This window comes from Plectropomus leopardus, chromosome 3, assembly GCF_026936395.1.
Source record: "Plectropomus leopardus strain MGB_pleo_1.0 chromosome 3, ASM2693639v1, whole genome shotgun sequence".
In the NCBI taxonomy this organism is placed as follows: Eukaryota; Metazoa; Chordata; class Actinopteri; order Perciformes; family Serranidae; genus Plectropomus; species Plectropomus leopardus.
Genome location: NC_142178.1, coordinates 31,462,970 through 31,487,500, shown reverse-complemented (window position 1 = coordinate 31,487,500; position 24,531 = coordinate 31,462,970). Strand labels below are relative to the sequence as shown.

The 24,531-nt window shown below is 37.8% G+C and overlaps 1 protein-coding gene across 7 annotated transcripts in view; it reads left to right on the top strand.

Moving 5' to 3' along the window:
* tenm3 (teneurin transmembrane protein 3) overlaps positions 1-24,531 on the top strand; it is a 496,888-nt gene that overhangs the window by 130,296 nt on the left and 342,061 nt on the right. For all 7 annotated transcript variants that reach the window (XM_088073250.1, XM_088073247.1, XM_088073283.1 and 4 more), the window contains one exon: positions 16,198-16,278. The gene's annotated coding sequence lies outside the window, so the exon portion shown is untranslated. The remainder of the gene's footprint in view (positions 1-16,197; positions 16,279-24,531) is intronic.

The window sequence follows — 24,531 nt, the reverse complement described above, 5'->3', positions numbered from 1 at the left end:
TAAACCGACTGCTTTGCCAGGGGCAAAAACCAAGTGTACCTAAACCATATTTGGAAGTTTAAAAAAAAAGGTGTTTAATGCTGCTGCTGTTGTTTCCTTAAAGAAATAGAGGTTACATTACAGATATATAACAGGATTATATTTTGGAAAATAGGTTTATAGGTGGAGCATCAGGATAGGGAGGGTGCTTGTAATATCTTGTTAATATGTGCAAATACCAGCACCATTGCCTCAGCTAAGAGGAGGCTTTGGATGCACAGCTGGTGTCAGCAGTGGCACCGTGCTGTGCACTCTTTCGTGACTGTGGAAAACTTTGGAAGAAAAAGCACATTTCCAAATATATGTACCATTATCTTTTCTGTCATCTTGCCTGACAAAGAAGGCTAGTTGTTCCTGTCAATTAATTATCATAAATACTTTTGCCTATGGTGTCCGGGAATCATAACCATGACGAGATCCACGGCAGATTCTTAAAAATATGCTATATTGTATGAAAAAATATTGTATGAAAAAAATACAAAAAATATTGTATGACTATGCAAGTTCATTGGAACCGATCATTATACTGAAGTTATCCTCGTACAATATAGCAGCTGACATAGTGAAAGCTTTTCTTGTGTTTGAACAATATAAAAATTGCGAAAGGCCTTAATATGAACAACAAAATATACATTATGCTGCATAGTGACAGCAGAACATGTTAAAAATAATATCCACCAATAGTTTCCTTTCAGTAGATCTACATCCCCATGGACTGGACATTTTAATGTTCCCTCACTGACTTTCACTTTGCACGTCTCCTCAGGGAAACTCCTTCCATCATCCTCAGTGCTGTTGTATTAGTCCAATAATGCGAGTCGGCTCTTTAAAACACTTTGAGTGATAAGGGAGAAAGACAACAACTTAGAATTGCAATCTAAATGTCTTGAAAAGTCTGATTTATTGCCATTGGTATTTGTAATTAATTGGTATTTCTAATTCTAAATTGATCTTATCATCAGTAATTTTCATTTATTTGCAGCTGTGTCCTGGTCAGTAACTTTATCATCTGTCAGAACTGTATCAAACATGATTGATCTGCATGTGCAGGATGTTTTTCTTTTCTTTTCTTTTCTTTTTTTTTATGAATCATGGCTCATCAGCAGCTTTCATGGGTTATAATGCCTCTCTGTAATTATTGTGTGTCAGATCAGCAATACTCAATGACCGGTCCATTCAGTGTTGGCTAATCACCTCCTGCTGGCACATTCAGTTCAATAGCCTCTCTTCTCCCCCAGATGTCACAATGTAATTTGAAAAGTGATTCAAAAAGGTTTTTCTTAGACTAATTTTTAAAATATCCTTCAAACAGCCTTATACTCACATAATGATATGGCACAGCAATATAGTAAAGGCTCATACACGGTTGAAGAGGGTGGTTTTGAAACATTTGACTTTGTGGCCTACAGCCTAGGTTTGCATCCCAGAAGTCACTTGACATTTTAAAAATTTAAACATCACGCTGTTACTTCCTCTGGGCTAGACCACAGTGACTCTGCTAAGGAAACATTGATGAGTTTGCATTGCATAGATTTCATGTGAGTAATGTTGTTTGTTGTGTGTCACAGGCTCATGTGGGCTTAGTTCTAGAAAAAAAACGTCAGTTTACGTCATTGAACTTATGTAAACATCCTAAAAGGACCAAAGAGGTATGAGAACAATATTTTACAATCATACAATATATTAAATAGATGTATTATACATTTCATTATACATGAAAAATGTTCGATTTTCATTTGTATTTTAGTTATTATCAGCATCTATCTAAGAGGGATTTCCAATTTAATGGCTCATTGTGAGTGAGAGAGATTTTCATAAACTGTGTGTGTTTCACAAACACACACAGTCAGCTACTCTCACTTATGCCTTTTTTGGCCATTCACACATCCAGACAAACACATTTGTAATATTAATATTAGCTGACATTAACAGGGTGGAGTTGGTGGATAACAACACTTGACTTCACACGTGTCATTTGTTCGATGTCACACACTCCACAGAGAGAGCTTTGTGCGTGCGGCCAATTTGGCTTTGCAGGAGTGTTTCTGCAAGTTAGAGAGAGAGGTTAGGGTTAGAAGATGTCTCCCGAATTGGCATATGAAGTAACCGCAGTGACACATCACAACCGGTGATGATATCATTGTTTTTTGGGGGGGGGGTGTCTTGAGAACTAGTCTTCACAACCAAACCTGCAAACATAGTAAGTGTTAATCAACTGCCCGAACACAACCTACGAACCACCATGCATTAAAATATCACACTTGTTGGGACTTAGACAAGGATGTAGTGCTTTAATGTGTAAATACAAAATAGATAAAAATGACATTCTGTTTCTGTTTTACACTAATGCAGACACCAAGAAAAATCCCAAAGATAAATGCTGAAAATCTGGATTTTTATGCATTAAAACACACAGATAAACATTCTGTGCCACAAAAAGATGGTATTTTTCCTAATGAGAAGGAGAATGGAAGGTGGAGGGTTCATAACATTTTGGAAGAGGCTAATGAAGCTTTGGCCATCTCATCTTGTAGATGAAGTTGCTGAATTGTTAAAAAAAAAAAATAGATCAGGAAGACAGCTAAATGTTTAGGTCATCTGTCATCGATATTGATAATCTGTATCCTTGTTAACATACAAATATTATCTTTTTGCATTGTGCAAGCATTGTTAATATGGGTGTAGAAATTAATTAATTTTCATTATCATCGGTTTTCATTGTTTGCTCCTCATTAGAGCTGTGTCAGATTTATTGCAAGTTCTGTTCATTTATATGACTACTCTGACAGTTAGAAATGGATCAAACTCACATATAAAAACAAAACTTAGTTAAAGACTGATAAAATCAAAATTATTAATTTCATCTTCAATCATTTAACACTACGACCTTTAAAGTTGACATAAAGTCTGATATCAGAATCTGAAAACAAAACTAGTCTACAGCAAGGCAGTGGGAATTTACAAGAGCAGCTTTACTGTCAGGCCCTGCGATAGTCTGGCGACCTGTCCAGGGTGTACCCCTCCTTCCGCCCGATGACAGCTGGGATTGGCTCCAGCCCCCCCCCCCGCGACCCTTGCGAGGACAGGCGGTTATGGACAATGAATGAATGAATGAATGAATGAGCTTTACTGTCACTGCAAAGTCCCTGTCAATATCATCAGGCAAAAAATGTGTTCTTTAATATACTGATGCATTGTTATGCTTCTTAATTTTTTTTTTTAATTTAAAAAGAGTGGTAACAAAAAAGTTAAAAAAAAACTCAATAACACTCTGCGTGTGGATATCTACACATGTACACACAACAAAGACAATGCTTTTAATGTAACCAGCCATCCAGCAACAACCGAAGTATCTGTCTGTTTATTAATGTGTTGAAAGGTCATTGCCACCCTGCACTGAAAGTGTGGGTCGCTCACTGGCTGACTGGTTACATTAACATTTCTACACACACACACACACACACACACACACACACACACACACACACACCAACAGTGAAATGCAGCGTGTTCCAGCACATTGGTTGTGTGTGCCTCTTACTGGCTGGTTGGTTACATTAAAAGCAGGCTCATTGGTGCTCACCCAGGCTTAAACACTAGTGTGTGTATGTACTGTACTGTGCGTGTCTAAAATCCCACCATGCTCTCAGCCCAGTGACTCAAGTGCAAAAGGGAACATGGGAAGTGATGAATAGTGTGGACCAGCATGAACATACATTTTCATGTGCATGTAGCTGAGAGCCCTTCACTGTATCTCCAGCGTTTCTTACCTTTAACCTCTGCACTCACATTTTGCGCTCATCCTTTGTCACTCTGCACTCGCTTTTCCACTGCCTCATTTGAAAGTCGTTCACACGATGGTGACGCTTTCTTCATTGCCAGACTTAATTCAGTAAAATTCTTCTTGTTCACCAAGAACATCCACCCTTACATTAAAAAATTGTCAAATTTAAATGAAGACTAAATAAATACAATTTTATGAACCATTAATAAATTGTGTAAAATGTATAAATAAATCAGTTATTTGTAAAATAATGGCAGAAATTAAAACTAAAATTATGAATTGAATTCATTTTCATAATTGCTGAAATTTATTTAATACACATTTATTTCCAAATCCAATTTCTCATTAGTGTATAAAATACAGTTTGCACTGACATTTTAGCAGTCAGTCTCACAAAGTCTCCTTTTATTCAAAAAATGTGTTTTGTGTATTTTCCCTTCATTTAATTCTCTATGCAGAATGATGTGTGTATTTGAAGCTAGCCGTCTGTTTTCAAATCAATCTGTCAGAAGAGGAAAGTTCCTCTGAGCTCACCTTGAATATGAGTTGAAGATGTGGGCCAAAGAGCAGGATTTGTCACATAACAACTAGTTTGGAAGCCAATGCATGCAATGTACACAGCTGTGATGTGAAAATTTAAAGCCCCCAGCAACATACAATGAATAGTAATGAAGAGTACTCTTGAAGTTAAACCTTTTTATGATATATTTTTGCTTATTCATAAATATGGAATAGAAACTTCTTGTGTTGAAAAACCAAATAAGACACAAGTTAGTATTCTGAGTCTTCATTCATCAGTGGTTAAGATTAAGTTATAAAGTTATAAGTTATAGTTATAAAGCTCAATCATCGTCAGATAATAGCCAACGGGTTCTGAGAGTGCATTTCAATCAAAATGTTCCGCCTCTCCACACAGACTACTACTCAAACTTGATTGATTAATGCTTCGGACTAAAAATGGACTACAAACAAACAAACAAACAAAAAAACAGGACATTTCTGATGCCAAAATCTTTTACCATTGGCTATAGATACTACCAGCATGTGCAGATATCTTTTCATAGAGACTAGAGCTGTAGCTGCTGTATAGTATGTACACCTATAAGTTGTTGCCTTGGTGATTCTTTATATAGCTGTTAGAGTTTTAGGTCATTTAATTTATGTGAGCTAATATTGCTTTAAAGTTGTTTTATATTGGTTTTGGTGGCGTTGGAAAATGGATGACAATCCCTTGTGGGAGTTCCAGATGGCAGGTGAGGTAGGTCGATTACAGTCTGACCACAGCAGTGGGCTCACGTTGACCTCTACTCAGAAAGTTGGTGGACAAAGCAAAGGTTAGACGCCCCCGCGGCAGAAGACGGTGGGTAACTGAAGCGTGGCAGAAGGTGTCAGTGAGGGCTGTTTTCGCATGTGTGAGACCATGACACTAGACTCTTGCTGTTTGCAAAGTTACTGATCGTGATGCGAGTCATGGTAGTTTCACAGTGGCAGTGCTGTGTAGCTCGTAGTTGGTAGAGGATGGTAAACTAGTGAGGTGTCTTGAGTTTGATATGGATGCTATTCACTTCTGCATTGGCCTTTTTTTAATATAAGATCTGGGAATTTTTTGAGGCTTAACTGACTGGTTAAAATTGTTTCTAGGCTAACCTTTTTTCCTAGAAACCTGTTCATTTAAAAGAACTTGGCAATATCCAAGCGCTATTGCTGCATATGTGCTATTTTGTTTGCTCTTATTGAGAGAATCACCAAAGTTACAGCGGTGATATTGCACCAGAAACAATTTCTGAGACATCTAGTTTCAGCGCAAAGTCTGAGAGCCTATTCAACTCTCCCCCCACCTGTGCACCAGGTGTGCTGCGATGGATAACAAACCACGACAGACAGGCAAAGTGAGAAAAATACCAAATGCCAGTGTTGGAGCACTCACCTCTGCTCGTCCTCCACAACAACAGACAGACAACAAAAAACAGGGCCCTCTGTCAGCAAGGACAGATGTCACAGCTTTGTAACTGCCTGAGCAGAAACTGAAAATACTACAGTTTTAAGGAGGTCAAATGAAAATGTTAATTTGGATACAAACTGGAAAACTGAAGTACACAAGGAAGCGGCGGTATAAAATAATCAGGTGTACTGGAAAACTTCGGTTTAGCAGGAATGGATGGTATCTGTGTTTCATTTCGTATTTGACTTCATTCTGTAATGGATAGAACTGTTTATTTTACACATCATGCATTTACCAAATTTGTGGAACAATGACAATAATGAAAGAAAAAAGAGTTGAGCTTCAGAACTATGTGATTTGAACAAAAGAAAGGCAGAGGTCAGCTGACTTGGCCAAACGTGTTGATTTTCCCCACTTTTCACAGAGTGCAGATCATGTCAGGGGTTACACTACATAGATTATTCCCTTTTTTGAGGGCACACGCAGTAGCTGGGTATTAAGATGGTTTAGCGGTAAGCACTGTCAACAGACACAGGGTCCTTGGTTCAAAGCCCACCCAGGCTTACTTCGGTTTTGTCTGTAAAATTTGCATGTTCAGCTCAGCTGCTCTGGTTTCCTCCAACGCCAAAGCATGCTTGCCATAAATTTTAGGAAACACACTAGTCAGTGACCTCAGGACTGAAATTGATCCCCAGATGCTGCACTTGTGCTGTCCACTGCACCCAAACAGTTAGGACGGCCATATACAGAGGGCAGAATTTCCAACAGGGATCAACAGAGTAGCAGTAACCTAAACTATATCAGCTGTATTGCAATTTGTGGCTCAATTGTAAGTGATTTTGTAAATTTTGCTGTTCACAAAACTTTCAATGTCATTGTCACACAATGAATACAAACTGAATCTGTGTATCTCTCAACAATTTCTGTTGGCTTTGCACCAATTACTTTTAATGTGTATGTTAGGTATTTCTGTGACTTGTTAATGCATCTTAAGCAAAGGAGAAAGATGGTGCTGGTTGCAGGAATCAAGCTTCGTTGTGAAATTTCTGTTGTGTCAAAGCTTTCTTGGACTTCATGCAAAAAGCTTGATGTGCTGTTTAATAGTATTTTTATGTCTCTCCCATCATTAAAAGATCCTATTGAAAAGCTTAGTAACCCGCTGTAGGTGATTGACTGGGCAGTTTAACTTCAGTGTTTTTCCTTAAAGCAGGAAAAAAAACATTAATACAAGACTCGTCAGTGTGAGTCTGCTGTATGGAACACAACAAAGCACAGTGCTTGGTTCTGACTCCTAGAAAGTACTTTCATATATGACTAATTTGAGACAGCAAATAGTTTTTAAGTGCAACATAATGCTGAGTGAATTTTTAATTATCCTACTAGGTAAGTCACAAAACCATTGTTTTGGTTGACATATTTTTTTTCATTGTTTGCCACCAAAATAGATAATCTTGCAGGACTACTTATTATTATTTTACTTACTTACTTATTTTTTTGTAACATTTAATCAAAATCATATTAAAAAAATCACAGTCTTTTTTTGGCCTAAGCCTAATCACGACGAATCTCGTTTCACAGTCTTGAACTTTTCCACTGTTCGTGCTGACTACCTCCCTGCAATTCATGCACAGTACAAACGTGTGCTTTCTGAAGCCAACCAAAGGTTGTTTCTGAACATAACCCAATTATTACGTTGTGACCACTATATGATAATGAAAACAATTTAATAGGGCTGCCCCTTGAAAGCCGGAGACTCGAATCATCAGTCGAAGACTCATTCGACTGGGTTTGCTTCAGGTCGAGCAGTGTTTTTTTTTTTCTCTGCAGTGACGTTTTGTTCACCGTATTTTACGGCAAAGTGAATGCTCTTGACTTTCACACTACTCTTTGCAGCTGCGACATGCAGGCAGTGGCACAGAGTAAGAGTGGACAAAAAATGTTGCTGCGCATATGCAATCTGTTGTTAGTGCTGATTGCTTGTTCACTATATTACGCGAAGGCCGCTGTCACACTGAACATCCCGCAGAGCCCGTTCAAACTTTGTATGGAAGACTAAACGAACCGTCAAATATACGTATTGAACTCCCAAATCCAATTTGGCTAATTCTAAGTAGGGTACAGCCCTATAATTTAGTAATGTAGAAATTGAATTTCTAGGAGACATGGTTCCACTGCTACATATTCTTTCTCCATGAGGACCTTTAATTATTGACAAGGGAAGGAGGGAAAAAAGGTCTGATGTAGGGGAGCCAATGCTGAGTGTTGAGCGAAGCTGGGCTGTGATGTAAGAATATCTATTCTTGAGGAGAATATAAGGTGTGAGTGTGAAAATGAGCTTACAAAGAAGAAGACTTGTTATATTAGGAAAGTAAGCGGAAACATCAATTTGAATGACTTTTATAGCCAATTCAGCCTGCATTTTATAAAGCATCAGCGTGGTGTCAAGTTTTATGTACACATTATATGAGTCACCCTCGTGAAAACATTTTGGCAGATGGCTGTCCTTTCACCTCCTTGCGAGCTGCAATGGAGAAAGGACAACTGGTTCTGAGGTTGGAAGTGATGCCTTAATTGAGTCAGTGTAGACTGAACAGACGGGTCATTGCATAGTACTTACAAACTCCTTACATCTCACCTCAAGTGTGAATTTTGGGTCACAGTATTCCGTCTAATGTAATTCAGTAGTTTGGCAGTAATTTTGTATGGAACTATAGGTTCAGACTTGAATCTGCGAGCGGTGGAACCTAAAGATTAACCTGTGACAGTCGTCTCATACGTATGACTGGGTGCAACACAGGTTTGACATGTATTCAGCAGAGCACATCATTTGTGGCTGACCTGTATTAGAGGGATTTAATCTGCTCAATATCTGCTTCTTCCCAGAGGTGGGGTGTTCCCTAAACATTTCTGTGACATTACAGTCCTTTAGCAAACATGTATTTTTCTTTTAGGATTAACAATAGCAGCAATTAGATATATTGTGTAAAAGCTGCAAGTGTAAAATGTGGTGAAAAGTGAATTAAATCTACTAGAAACCTACTTTTTTTGGTCGGCAGAAATCCTGAGGATATGGCAGTGTTAAATTTTTAATATTAAAATGGAAAATGTGTCCATTTAGCATTCTACATTTCATGTTAAGGTCACATTGCAGCTCAGATATTTCAATAGTGTCAAAGGTGTGACGTCTAACAAACTAATTAAAGCCTCTGCTGCTGCGTATTTATTCAACAGACACATTAAAAGCTTAACTTTGCAAAAAACTGAGCATATTTTCCATGTTTCTAAAGCTTAGTCTTATTTCAAAGTAAAGCTTTAATTTACTGAAGTCATTGTTCATTTTGCTCTTGATGTCTGAAGTAATTATACATAATTATTACCTTGAATGTCACTGCTTTAAAGTATTTTAATTATGCGTTTATTGTTCTTCAAGTGTCTGCTTTCTGACACTGAAAACATCTTCACATAAAGTACAGCTCAGGCAGTGGTTGCTCTTGTTTTGAGGGTGACTTTCAGTAGTATCAAAATTTATTGGGTATTGATTTTATGATTTGGTTTGTTTAGATATGCATACTAAAGTATTATGACAGTAGGCGATGACATAAGTGAAGGCAGCAGTATCCTCTAATCCTCTGTCATCATGAAAATGTGCTAGTTTCAGGTGCTGCTTTTTCACCCATGCAAAAAGTAGTCATCTTGACTTAACCTTGACGTTACATTAATGTGTGGGGAGATAATTGATTATAGTCATTTTGGTAGTCCCAGAATTACTGTAACAGCCAGTCTGCTGATGCATTTCCTCTTTAGTGAGTTCTTAAAAAAATTAATACAAATGCAATGCTCATTTTCATTTTTCATTTGCAGCTGAAGGGTTTGTGTTTTTACTTTTTTTTTCCTGCAGCTTTGTTAATCAGTTATTAGCCTGTAGAGCTGTGTTCTCCTTCTAATTGTTCCAGTTTAATTCTCCCCGTGTTATTAGTTTGGGTATTATTTTGACATAGTCTCTCCTTAAATTAAGTATTTTTCATTTGTACATCTTGCCAGTTGTTCTCGAAAAGGATTTTCTGTCTACTGGCTGTAATCACTCTTGTTTTAGTAGTCTGGAAATGTCTTAGAAGATAATGGAATACAACTGTACCTTTGATGCACTGGGTTGAGCATGTTTGACAGAAAACGGTTGAGGAAATATTACTGGTTGTTGTTGAATACTGGATTAATGTCGCCATTAATAGTGTTGTTGTTGTTTTCCTGCAGACAAGGGCATGATAAGATACACCTGTGAAGAGCAATATTAACAAGGAATAACAACACGCCTCGTGATTGTTTTTTGCCATCAAAAATGAAGTCAATCATGATTCAGTTTGAATTAATCACCCGTTATATGTATGTTAAGGTTAAAGTTTGGCTAAAGTTACATGGTTACATACAATACACACTGTCTATTCTCACACACAGATTACCAAGATAGTCTGACACACACCGGATTTTTGTGGCACATACCAATAATGATATTATTATATTTTTTTTACAATTATGACTAAGACATATAGCCTGCTGTACAGGGCATTTTACAATGCAAAATTAACTTGTTACTATTCTCTGGTGAATGTGGACACTTTCAAGCTTTATAATTAACAGTTGTTTAGTTTCTGAATATCTTGTCATTTATGTCCTGACATATCTGCTGACACTGTATCTGCAGTGAGCTAATATTGGCAGATTTATTGGTTGGGCTCCCATTTACAGTGACAAGCACATACACACACGGCCAATGCCAGTCTGTCTCTCTATTTTCACTGTCTTGTTAGTGCAGTAGAAACATAAAAGCACGATGAGCACGGCTGCAGCTTTTCAGAGAAGAGAGAAAGTGACTGAATGGCACCTCAAATAGATTTTATACACATGGAAGTACAGTTTGATAAAATACTTGCTCATACTTTTTTTTTTTTTGGTTTGCTTGTCATGTTTTACTTATTAGTGATTTTCTTTTAGAGTGCTTTCACACCTGACATGTTTGGTTCAGATTAACCAAAGGTTTAGTTCAATTTGGGTTTGCCGGTGTGAAAGCTGTCAGTTGAAACAAGACCACTTGAAAAAGTGGGTCTCTTCCAAGTGGATTCTTGTGCGGTTTGTTTGTGGTGTGACAGCAAAGTGGACCACCTTCTTTGTTGTGTGATAGCAGATATGTTTTTTACTGCAGGTGTAAAGTTACTGTTACATCAGTTTGTTGATTGTGAAGAAAGAATGAAGAAATCTATAAAAAAGTGAGTGAAACGTCGAAACCACACATCAGTTATCTCTGTTAGTACTGTTATGGTAGAAGGTGTCTTTTTTTGTCCTGTTTTTACTTGTCTGTCTTTGCATAATAAGAGGCTCAGTTGTAGTCTCCACTATTAATGCTTATGATTATTTAATTCCTTCTGAGCTCAGTGTGACTTATGATCAGCATAATACATACATGCATAGGTTTAGTAAAGTGCTGCAATTCAATTCAATTCAAACAACTTTATAAATCCCACTTATTCAGAGCAGCATGTTAAAACCACAAAACAAATACACACAGAAAAACACACATATCAGCATTCACAATATTCAACCAGGCAAGTGCACCAGGAGCCAAGTAACCGGGGTAAGAAAAATGTGCATACGGTATAATATAAACCACACCACTTAGAGGTGTGTAACACTTACAGGGAATTTAAAAGCCTGACTGCCGAAGGCATAAAAGATTTTGAATGCAGGTTCGTTTTGCAAGCAGATAATGCATAGCGATGCCCTGATGGCAACAGAGAATAATACACCTGCAAGGAAATGCCCTTGAGAGGCCAGGACACATATGACCCTCCACAAGGGGCCATGTGCAAATGATGCGTAATGACAGTCCTCAAACGGTCCAGTCTCAGTCACTGTGTCATCATATTTACCCTCTTGGCATTAATGTGTCTTTAGTTTTCTTTGCTGGACCAAACGAACAGAATGACAGTGTGAAAGCAATTTCAGATGAGTTTAGAATAAGGTGTCTCACATGGAGAGCCAATTGTCATTATTTTTGCATTGTACTAGTAAATAGGAATGTCCCTAACAAGTAATTTCTCTGACATTTAAATGCAAGTTTAAAGTAAGATAAGTCGACTAGTCTGAAAGTAAGAAAACAGTTAAAATTGGGTAATTTGTAATTTAAACTACAATTTTAATGAACATTGTTTGAAAATATTGCGTGTATTGTAAGAGCCGTTTGAAAATCACACTAAATTGTATTTTAAATGCAGCGGAAATGTACAGCACTTTGCACCCTGCATTATGAACATTACATGTTCTACCAAACATGACTTCATCTCACAAAATAAAAGTTAACGGATAACATTTACTTACTGTGTATTTAACATCCCCTCACATCTCCATTTACACACACACACACACACACACACACACACACACACACACGCACGTTGAAGCTTCTCAAGATCTCATGTGCACCCAACTAATGACAAGCCTACAGCACCTCTCTCGTTCAGCCTAGCGGGAAACATCCACAGTGTGTGTGAGTCTGATAGCGCACATGGGTGTGTGTGCAAGTGTGTGAAAGAGAGAGAGCGCGAGAGATAGAGAGAGAGAGAGGGAGAGTTGTTGATGATTAGAGCTAGCGGAAAGCGACATAGCCAAAATCTTTTATTACAGAATATGTAATTTTATATCATGGTGTATATATCAAAATATAATAATTGTTTTGTAAATCCAATTAAGAAATTTTAAGAAAGTTTATAATCACTACACCTCTTTAATCACCGATTTGTTTATTTCTCTTTCTTCTGGAACCTCCATACAAAACGTCTGCTTCACATGAAATAACACTTGAATAAAAATCAGAAGACACAAAAAAGGAAAACTAAAACTCTTTCAGAATGGAAGCTTTAAGGTGTCTGAAAACAATACTCTTGAGATTTCTGTATTTACAACCTCACTCTCCTTCTCCGTGTATGCCCACACCACGTTACCTTGCAAGGCAGCTGGATTTGTGATAGACAGAATAGCAAGATCACACAAGAATCCAGCCCCGATATGCCACAAAGCCTGCTCCGAATAGCTTCTGCCATAGAAACAGCATTGCCAAATCTTTACCAGCAGACACATTTCTACTGTTTCAGGGTGTATACCATCATATTGCCCAACCCTAATTAAAACCACTGGTTTATCTTGCATGCCTACCCAAACTCCTCCTGTTTCCCTCTGGGCATCTTAATAGTATGCCAGTTTTTATTGGACCAGTCGTCTTATCGTGCATTCCTAGTAATATTTATCTGTGCAAAAGAGCATAACGTGGAACATTGTTGTTAAAGGTCTATAAACTACTCTATGTGTTACATAAAGTTATTATTCAAGCATGCTTAGACACACACACACACACACACACACACACACACACACACACACACACATACATGTATGTTGACTGTGAGTACAAGGCAGGCCCCTTCAGACTGGGAAACAGCAATTTGCTTCCTCTATTTGTTTCAGCAAAGCCTGGTAGCTTCACCACCCAGCCCTGTGTCCGCCGAAGTGTCCCAGGAAGATTTAGTAGCTGAGCGCAGATGCCTTGAAAAAAATAGTGTTTATTATTTTCAAGCATTTAATGTTCTTGTGTGCTAGCAGGGCTGTTGAAAGTGATGTAGTGGACCTAACAGTTCCAGAGATTCCTGAGCCGATCAGCAGGAATCAGGTTCAGGGCCAAACAAGACATCTTTAAATGCATCATTAACAGCTATACAAAAACAAATCCATTTCCATTAAGCCGGTTTCTGCAGCACAGCACTGTGACTGGCTGTTAAAGTAAGCAGTAAAACACACAAACAGCAGCTAGCAAATTAACTTGGACAATCAGTGACCAGTGCAGGAGCATTATGTTTACAAAAAAAACAAACAAATAAATTGGTATTTTGGTCATGTTGGAGATGCACTGAAGCTGTCTGCTGCACATCCTTATATATCTATATCATGCAAAATACTCCTTGACTCCAGGTAACATTTCATAAGTGAAACTGTTGTGCAGCCCTTTTAATGTTTATGTATATTTGACAGAGATATCGAAATTACCTCACTAAGACTGCCTTAGGAAGGCTTAAACTGAACTGAAATGGATCAGGCTTGATATCTGATGATACTCAAAAGCAGCAAATCAGGTTTGAGTGGTCATACTGCTAATCTCATTTTGTGAAACAACAAAATGTTAAGCATATGCCCTTAAAGCGAGCACTGCTGTGTGTATGTTACCACTGTGTACTTAAATTACCACACATAAATCTAAATCTTCTCTGTAAATGTGTTTAGCATGTGTTACTCATTTGTTTTGTTAACACATTTGGGCTACATTTTTTGTCATATTTATATGAAATTCAGCATAATTTCTTAGAAGAAGCCTGTCCGAGCTGATATATCAGAGAGACACAGGTGGTTTTTGAAAAATGTTTTTCTTGTTTTATTTACATTAAGCAAAAAAAAGTAACAAAAAAACTTCTGACAATGATTCTGGGCCAATAAAAGAGGTCAACATAGCAGGAATACTCTGAAGCACTAACGGAAGCGAACAGCGCATGGGAGAAACAGTATATAGTGGCTAATCACCACTCAGCCACACAGGGAAAAAGACTAGACTTAACCATTTAAACAAACAAAAATAACCACATCACAATGTAGCACGGCGCCACCAGATCTCAGAACCCATCGGCTATTGTCTTACAACAATTAAGCCTTCAGGGGCAACATCCAATAATTCAGGAGATCTCTTGTAGCCAGAGGATATCTGGGACTTCCTCCTCTGTGCGATTTTTATTGTTTACAGTTAATCATCATCATCAATCATTTCATCTATTGTCTATGAACAGATATCTGCATATGACTTCAGTTAAATTGGAAACAGCCAATTAAAAACTAAATCATCATCAGATGATTTTGATTCCAAGATTGCATTTCGGCCAATATGTCTTGCCTCTTTGGCTCTCCTCACTAGCTGTTTACTTGCAGGCAACCAAAGCTCACTCCAACTTAATTGGTCAGTACTCGCTGACCAAACAAAAAACCCACCAAAAATCTTACCAAAATCTACACTAAAATACCAAAATCTTGTACCGTTGCCTAAAGATTCTACAAAAATATGGCGATATCTGTCTGTAGAGATTAAGCACTAACTTAAGAAAAGTATTCAAACAACGATATCAACAACAGTTTGTCAAAGTAGAAAAAGATGAGGACGGTACTCTTATTCTTTTCTGTAAGGGAATTTCAGTTTTATTCACTCTGTTGATATTTTACACACACACACAGGCTTGGAACGCACACATACATTAATGTATTGAAAAAAATTTAGAGCGAGGGTGCTGTCTCATTGGATAGCGCCTGAGTTGTTGGGGGCTTGGTTCCTTGCTCAAGGGCAGACGATAGTGCCCAGGAGGTAAACTGGCACCTCTCCAGATACCAGAATGCACTCTGCACTTGTTCTGAGGGGACTTGGCTTCAGAACTGAAGGGTTCAGTGCAGCTATTCTGTCCCCAGGTAAAGGGGCAATCGCTTGATTTACTGTGTGTGTCGGTGAGGGGAGAAATGGAGAAAGAAAAAAATTTGATCACACCAGCGCAAAAAATCTTTGAACTCGCAGAAACACTGCATCTCTTTGTAATGCTCCAACCCATGTTCTTATGTTCTCTTATGTGTGCCAAAAAGACAGATCTCTTACTAGCATATACATCTTTTTGCATAAATAGAAATGGATAATTTTAAAAACATGTGATTGTAAAGGCAAGTAATTTAACAAGCTTCATGCTTCTCCTAAATTTCTGTCATTCTGAACCTTCTGTGTGCCTTTAATTAACTTCTCTTCTTTTTTCTTAATCAGGTTAGAGCAGTAAGAGCTCAACAAGAATCGTGTTTCCCTTAAAATCCATGGTAGTCTTATCTTCCTCTTTTTTTAACACAGCACTAATTGAGGTTATCAGATCAAAACAAGAAAAAAAATCTGTACTACAGACAAAAAGCAGTGAAACACTAATTGCTCAGCTGAATGTTGTCAGTCAGTTTCTGAACTGCTGCGCTTCATCTGACTACACTTTACATTCAGTCTCGTGACCCCATAGATTCACTGGACCGAAATGTAAGAATAAATTCAGAGTTTCTGGCCTTGAGAAAATGTCCGTCACTTAATCAAGAATTTTCAATTTCATTGTACATTGTATGCAACGACAATACAGGCTTTTAATCTATCCTCTATCTATCTGCTGTGTCTCTTTTGATTTTATAACTGGCAAGCAGCCAGCCCTTGCTTACCAAGAATTAAAGGTGATGCTACACTGGGCCTCCATACTGGAACCAGTGCTTCCGTGACTCGATGGTGCCTTTCTTACCGACATGTTTGCTTATTCTTTTTCTTTTTTTTTTTTCTTTTTAGTGCTTTGTGTGGCTGTACGGTCCTGAACGACACTGATGCTTCAACGTAAGACTCCCCTCTGCATCACACCTGCCAGCACAGGTAATGATGTATGACTGCACACACACACACACACACACACACATATGCTACAGTGTGTCTGCTGCAAGGGTTGGCAAAGAGCAACAGTTGCCAAATAGGCCAGTGTGCTTATATGTGTGTGTGTGTGTGTGTGTGTGTGTGTGTGTGTGTGTGTGTGTGTGTGTGTGTGTGTGTGTGTGTGTGTGCGCGTGCTCACAGCCCACTCAGTCCAGAGGACAACTGGCTGAGTTTAGCTCTTTAGACCATATTGGCTCTCATTTGTAGCACAGGGAGTTGGTGGAACTCCCAAGAAGTAGCATATAAAGCCATAAACACCCAACACACAGAGCTGGAGCACATTATTCAGTTTTCATTTCATTCATGCTTTACTCTGTCAGCCGGCTAAAAGCTGCAGCTTATCACCACTGTCCTGAACACACAGAGCTGGGAAAAGAAAGGGGGAGGAGGATGTCTGAAAAATTCGATAAACATTTTGTTTTGGTTAGTTTTTTGTGTCGGTTTTATTTGCATGTTTTGCAGGGTAGAGTTGTCGCCCTTATTTCAAAACTCTATAAATCTGGCAAAATTCAATTCCATTTCATTTCATTTATTTGTATAGCACCATATCATACAAAAGCAGTTTAGAGTGCTATATATAAAAAACTGCCAAAATATACAAATCAGCAGAGACACCCATGCATGCACACACATAAAACCACATACACAAAAAAAATCTGTAAAAATACACTTTGTTAATTATGATTCATTCGCTGTACATATGTTTGGCATTGCACACATTAAACATTGATAAACACACCAACTTTTAAATCAATTTGTGTAGTTCCAATTTAATTAGTGGAGAATTATTGAACACACAAAGACTTTCCAATGTAAAGTGCAGAATTTAGAGAGAACCCTATATTAAATATGGTTAAATTGATCGGCAAACATATGAACATTGTCTTTGGAAGGACTAAATAACAGAATAGATATTTCAATTGCTTGATGATGCTGTCACTATTCACTTATACATCTGCTTGTGGGGAAATAGTCATGATCTACATAGATAATCTCAGTAGATAGTATTGATAATTATGACATCAGAACAGAGCCCACAGTGATAAAACTATATTACCAAAGCTAAAATGTGAATTTTCTGAAGTACATTTCAAGTTTTTCCCAACAACAGTATTCTTTTTTATTTCTATCTTTTTGTGTTGTTTTTCAAGGCTTCAGAGATAAGAAAAAGAATATCAAAGACAGGGGGCCTTTCTTTCTCACATCTGTTGTACTAAAAAAATTCAAGTGGCCTCCTCCTTGTTGTCTTCCTTTCTCTTTTCTCTTATGTCCTTTCAGCCTCTCCTACTCTTATCTCCTACTCTCTTCTCTTGCGCTTTTTCAGACAGCTCTTTGGGTTATAAAACCACCATGATATATGGTGCTGTCTGACCAAAACACTAAAAAGTCCCATAGCGATCTAAACAGCACAGTATGCTCTGACTTACACATGCATACACACAGGAATACACACACACACACACACACTCTCTCAGAGTGTTTTTGGAATAATGTCCACATAGACAGTTTTTCTGTTTGGTCGATCTACTCTTCTCTCCCAAGTGTATACATTGGCATTTTACGCTGGACAGCAAACACACACAGGCACAAAGAGACACACACACACACACACACACACACACACACACACACACACACACACAAAGCGTGCACACACACAAAGAACATGGTGTAACCACACAGAGTCTAACATAAACATAGTTAATATGTTCTCACTGGCATTTGTGGTTTCATATAAAAGCTCCATGATTTTTTTTTTAATTTCTGCAGTATTGATACACCTCTACCAGCTGCTTTGTCTCCCTCTCTCTTAATGGTAATGTTTGTTGTTTGTTTACGACAGTCATTCTGCTGGAAAGTCTTTGTTGTCAACGTCCTAGCCTCGTTATAGAAAAATTATACATTTTATTCCCTTTATTAATTTTTCTCATATTGTTAAAATGGTACAGAATATTGATATTCTATACCATCTGAAGTTAGAAATTCCAGTATCACAACAACACCACAGAGGAAGAGCGGGTCATCTCCTAATCGGAAAGTTGGTAGTTCTATTGCCATCTCCTCCAGTCACCATGTCCTAGTATCCTTGGGAAAGATACCGAACCCTAAATTTCTCCTGATGGCTGTTCTGTCAGTGTGTGAGTGTGTGTGAGTGGTTAAAAAACCTGAGTAGCAGGTGGCACCTTGTGCAGAAGCCACGGCCACCAGTGTACTACGTATGTGGGAATGGGTGAATGTAACTCGTAGTGTAAAAGCTCTTTGAGTGGTTGAAAAATGAAAAGAAAAAGCTATGAAGCCTAGGTCCATTCACCAGTAGTTTGCTTGAATTTTTCTTTGTTTGTTTGTTTTTTTTCCAGTGTTTTGCCCTTTTAACTTTATAACCACTTCTCTAAATTTACACAATTTGCTCCATTACTCCAGAAAAAAATTCTGGAGTAAAGCTATAGTTAGCTTCACTTCAGTAAAGCTATAGTTAATCTATTAACTATAGCTTTTTTTGCTACTAGTTTTAATAATTATCAAGACAATACATTGATCACGTACAACAGGACACCATAGGTTTTTTAACAGAAAATGTCACGCTGCTTGTGACAACAGGTTGTTATTAGTTTTTTATTCCTTTACCAAAACAGAAAGCTTTACATGTTGACCCGTGTGTTGGACAAAGAGGGAGAGAGCGTGCTGGTTCATGAAACAACACATAGACAATTAAAAAATGTCTTTAAATAAAGCCAGCAATTTGATAGTATTGATATGTCATGTGCTGAGGCTTTGGTCTCTAATCATGGTAAGGTTTGATGGTAAGTTTAGCTACTTAACACACCCAAGGAGAGATGTTCATGCTTTATCATTGTGGATTATCATTGTTTTTGAGTGATTATGTGTCTGCATTTTTGTAAGCCAGGCAGAAGGGAGGAACCTCATATTATACATAGTGATATTATGCAGGCAATGTGGGACAGACTGTGCAAGCAGCATAATGCTAATTTCTTTTTAAGATATAAGCAAGTCACCTAATAATCATTTATGTCAGATTATGTTGAGCACAAACACCTATGTAAAGTCAAGGCAATTACTGTAATTTTGATTTCTTAAATTATTCATCACTCCATACATACTGTAGCTTCCACTGCTCGGCGCAGTTTTCTACTGACGGCTTCTGGTTTGACTCATATAATGAATTGTCCAGTGGAATGAATGTCAGACTGAGAAATGTATGTGGGTGTGAATATAAGCTATTTGTATTTCACTGGCTTGTCCTTTGTTTACCTGAGTACAGAGAGACAAATTTGCTGTCAGCCTTGGTTGATGTGGCAGTAAATGAGTGGAGAATCCTAAAAGCCAGTGGACCTTTTGTGATAGTAGACGGAGTGTGTAGGATGGTGTTTTACTCTGAAATAGCTATTTGCTGCATTAACACTGACGCCTCAGTGTACAAATCTGCATTGTAGAAGATAAAGACAACAAAGAAAATACCCCATGGCTTTCTATAATGGTCCTAAGGAATGTAGCATTGTATTCCTGCATTCATAGAACATTGTAAGTAATCCTCAATTTTACGTTATTTTTTTATTATTTATTCTTAGTGTAAGCAAATGGCAACCACATGAATACTTGTACATGTTTTCCTTCCTTATATGATCTTCAAGGTTCCACACTTTACTTCAAGTCAAAGATCATTTTACATATTATAGACACCCCAGGGACCTAAAGTTGAACTGTATGACAAAGAGCTGCCCTGCTAACATTTGGTGTTAGATCACTTGTCGACAAGTTTAAAAGCAAGAAAGATGAGCGCAATAAAAACTTAATGAGAGTTTTGAGGGTGAATAGACCTCTTTCCTCGTTCTTTATGACACAACAGCATAAACCATAAAACAGACAGCCAAGTTATCAACTGTTTCCTTTACTTCAAGCCCTTCCTCAGAGTACATTTCAGATTTCGATCGAATTTCTAAAGAATGACCGTTACCCTCTAATCCACTTTTCTCTCTCTTCACTTCCTGACTTGGGCCCCTGAGGTTGGCCCTGAGGGAGCATAAAAGTCAATCAAGTGGCTTTAACTATAGGGAGGTGGTTCCTGCGGGACCATAAAGACCAATAAAATGGCCAGGAAGTATTGGAGAAAAAAAATGAAGAATCCTCTTGTTAGGTGTTAATCACAGCCCTCGTTCTGTCTCACTCATTTTTCACATGTATTTTCTCTCAAGCGTGCGCACACACACACACACACACACACACACACACACACACACACACACACACACACACACACACACACAGACTGTTCTGTGGTTCTTTTTTCTTCTATGTCATTTTATTGCTCTGTATATTGCTGCCCAGACCGCAATCTGCTTTTACTATTTTTCCTGGAAGCAACAGGATTTTTGAAGTCACTTGCTATCTTCTGATGATGCAAAGCAAAAGAATTTCACTGAATATTCAGAGAATTCGCATTTGTATTAGCTAAAATCTGGTACTATCTTACTGAACTTGCCACACGTAGTTACTGAGAGTAGGAGAGGAGCAGGCTTTTAAAGTTGATCAAGTTTGATGAACTGTTAAAAAGTACGAAAGTTTTAGTACAAATACATCCAGCAATGTGGAGAGAGAGGAGTGTCTTTGTAAAGGGAGCAGTGTGTGTGTCTGTGTGTGTTTGTGTGTTATAGACACAAAACTACGGCTTGTGAGTAGTGTCCATTGTGGTCATTATGGTCAGTTTAATGTTTTGTCATGCTAGGGCTGCCCCCCTCATTTTACAGGGAGCGACAAGCAACAGCATGACAGACTGAAGCTGATATCTTGTCTCAGAATTACCCAACTATAAAACTAACTGTTATAGAACCCAAAACGGATGATGGAAGAGCACAGAAAGGCGATTCAGAGCAGCTTGTTACTCTTTGTTCCCACACTCTCAGCTGTGTTTCTGAATATGAGTGAAGTTGGTTAAACTACTTTTGAAGCAGATACTGGTACAACTTCCTCCACTGCCTCCTCTGTGATTGACTCTTTGTCAGAGGAGTTGAGTGGTGGTGCAGCAGGTGCTCTGGACTGTACAGGGCAGATTGGAAAAGCATGAAGCACAAGCACATAACAAACTGCCAGATTTCCATTGTAAATTATTAACAGCATTTGTTAAGTAGATCATAAAAACTTTTTGAAAAGCATTAAATCTGAGTTTTTTGTTATGTTTTCACCTGCTCAGTGTGATACATGCTCAGTAACACTGCAACTTGTAAACCTGTTGAGATAAAAGCACTGTCTTCACCCATTTCATGTTTCCTTTCATCTTATATTTAACTCAGAGTATGGTGAAGGGACAACAGTTGTTAGTTATACACAATCGTGGGAAGTTCTGAGATTCAGCCATTTAATTGGATGTACGACATACTTATTTAACTGCTTTTTTTTTGTTGGTAATATTGCACAAAAATGCACAAGTACTGAGATTCATCCAGACCTGCACACACATAGAGTATATACACACTCACCCAAAAGTAAGCTCTCAAACTCGCTCACCCACATATGCATGTACCCAAACACTCAGTCCCTCAGTGGATCCAAATATAGAACAACGTTGCTGAAGCAATATGGACTTTGTCAGCTATTATGAATGCCACTTTGGCGTCTGGGATTTGAGCTGTTAATTGACTTGTGCCAGGTCTAAAATATCCTGACATTTATTTTCATCAAACCATGCACACAATAGCTCTAGTTTTAAAGCTTAACGATCACATGGTAACATGATACAGCATATTTGTGTATTTTACTCACAATGCAAAAAAAAGTAAAAATTCCTTCCGAATACACGTGAGCTGATCTTGAAGTAACATTTAACAGTCGTTAAATTACTCTATATGAGGCTGTGTTTTGCTGACAGGATAATTAGATTTCCTGTAATTATAACCTCCTTTTTATCTTGAGTAAATGGATGAATGCACAACTAAGAGTCAATTCATCCTGCAAAAAGGCACGATTCATCTGAGGAAACAGTAAACGGCTACGTTCTGGACAATTCACATTTTGAATGGTGTTTCATGGTTCACTTGTGTTGCGCTGCACATTTTTCTGGTGTTTATTCAGGATGAGTTGAATTTAATGATCTGTCTTTTCTTCTTCCTCAGATGAATATATTTGTTTTTCGTAAATGGTGGTTTGATTTCGCCTGGATAAATGAGAAATGTGCTATTTATATTTCTAACTTGTTACCTAGCGATGTCTAGCTATTAAACGTACAATTATTATTATTATTATTATTAGTAGTAGTAGTAGTAGTAGTAGTAGTATTTATTTATTTATTTATTTATTTATTATGCACACTCAATTGGCATGACTCATCCGGGTCCCAAAGATGTCAGTCAGTGGACAGAGCTGTAAATCCCGATTACATTGGACATTGTAAGTCGACATTTTGACCTTATTTCCACACTTGACAATGAGAGTATAGATTAAAAGCACTGCAGAATGACTCTTTAAGTGCTCATTTGTTAGTTTGTATCCTTGCTGTAACTCTTGATTGTGTTCGACTTCATGTAGATCTTTAATGTTATTCCTTCCATTGAAAACATCTTACATGTTCATTCATTACGGAAACAAAAGCCTACCACGGCCCTCCAAGACTACAGCAATCAAAGCCCCCCGTTGATGAGAACCCAGCTAGTTATTAGCAAGGTCTCGTTAGCATATTGTTGATGTAATGGTATACTTAATTGCTAATTAGGAGGCTAATTGCTAATTGCATTGATTGAATATGTAATTGACTTGTGGTGATTTTCTTAATACAGTAGTGAAGTGAGTGGAGAAGGTTTTACACAGCAGAAGTGGCTGAGTGTCTCTTCTGCTTTCTTCATGGTTGATGTTTACAGCTGCTTTGCTTCCATCATTTATGGCTGCAGGTATAATCAGGGTTCACACGAGGTGCTTTAAGTGCTCGATTTTAATATTCAGAAATTCATGTACTGGGATACCTTGGAAATCAGACTATTTCAACTTGGTCCTTGAAAAAGTACTTGAATATAATTGAGAGGAAAACAAATGGATGAGTTATTTCATGAAACTTATTAGATATAAGTTTTAAAGAACCGCAGTGTTTGCAACTTTTTTTTCTAATGAGCGGTATGAGGTCGGAGCAAGAGGAGGTCGGTAGACTCCAGCAGATGGTCATCACTAGGATGTTAATACATGGTTGAGCTATGTTGACAATTTTAGGCAGCATGTTTGCTCATTAACAAATTCTTTTGCGACCAATGGTTGTGTTGAGAGAACAGTGTCGTCCTCAAAAATAATTGCTTAAAAAAGTACTGGAAAGTCCTTGAATTTGACTTTCCCCCCATTTGTACCAACCCCGTATAATTGATGGTGTGTCTTACACAACACAGAATCAGATCATGTGTGAGCATTAGGGGAGTAAAGATGCATCAGTCTATATTACTGGTATTATACTACATCGATAAGTAAACTGCAGGTCATCCTTGTGTGACCTGTATCGATTTAAAATCATTTTTCAAAGGATCAATTGATTGTATCGATATTAAGAATTTGCGCTTGTATTTAGCACGTCAAATGTTCCACTGTTTTACCTCCACCACCACTCCATAGAAATACGTTTTTTATTTTCCGCTATTTTTGGTAAAACAAGTTACTATATCAATTTCTAGTCACTGACTCATATCATATTTTATCCCTCTAAATTAGCCCAAATCGTTCTTGTATTTTATCACCAACCATGTATCTTAACATGCATCGTGTTGTGTCACCTCTAGTGAGCATGTACAGTATGTCAGGCTTTCTCATAGACTGAAAAACAACCAAAATGATCTTTGTTTAAAATGACTTGGGTTTAGAGATTCACATAAACTCTTCATATATGGAATAATCAACGGGATACAGCTGAACAACCGCTGCTTTCTTCTTCTTAAGTCTGTGCTGCAGCACATACGTTACTGGTTCAGTGCTGAACATGCATCCTTTTGTTGTGTAGATTTGCTCTTAGCCTTGGTTGCTATGGGACGATTGTGCACATTCTGTCCTTATCGTTTAAATTTAGATCATTACTGCAGTTTTCATCATGTGGTCCTGACTTCGGATTTCAAATCGCACCCATATCAAATCACTCTTATCAGGATATACTACTATACAGATTCCATGCACTCACTGAATGATAAAAATGACAACAACTATACATTGTGAGCTATA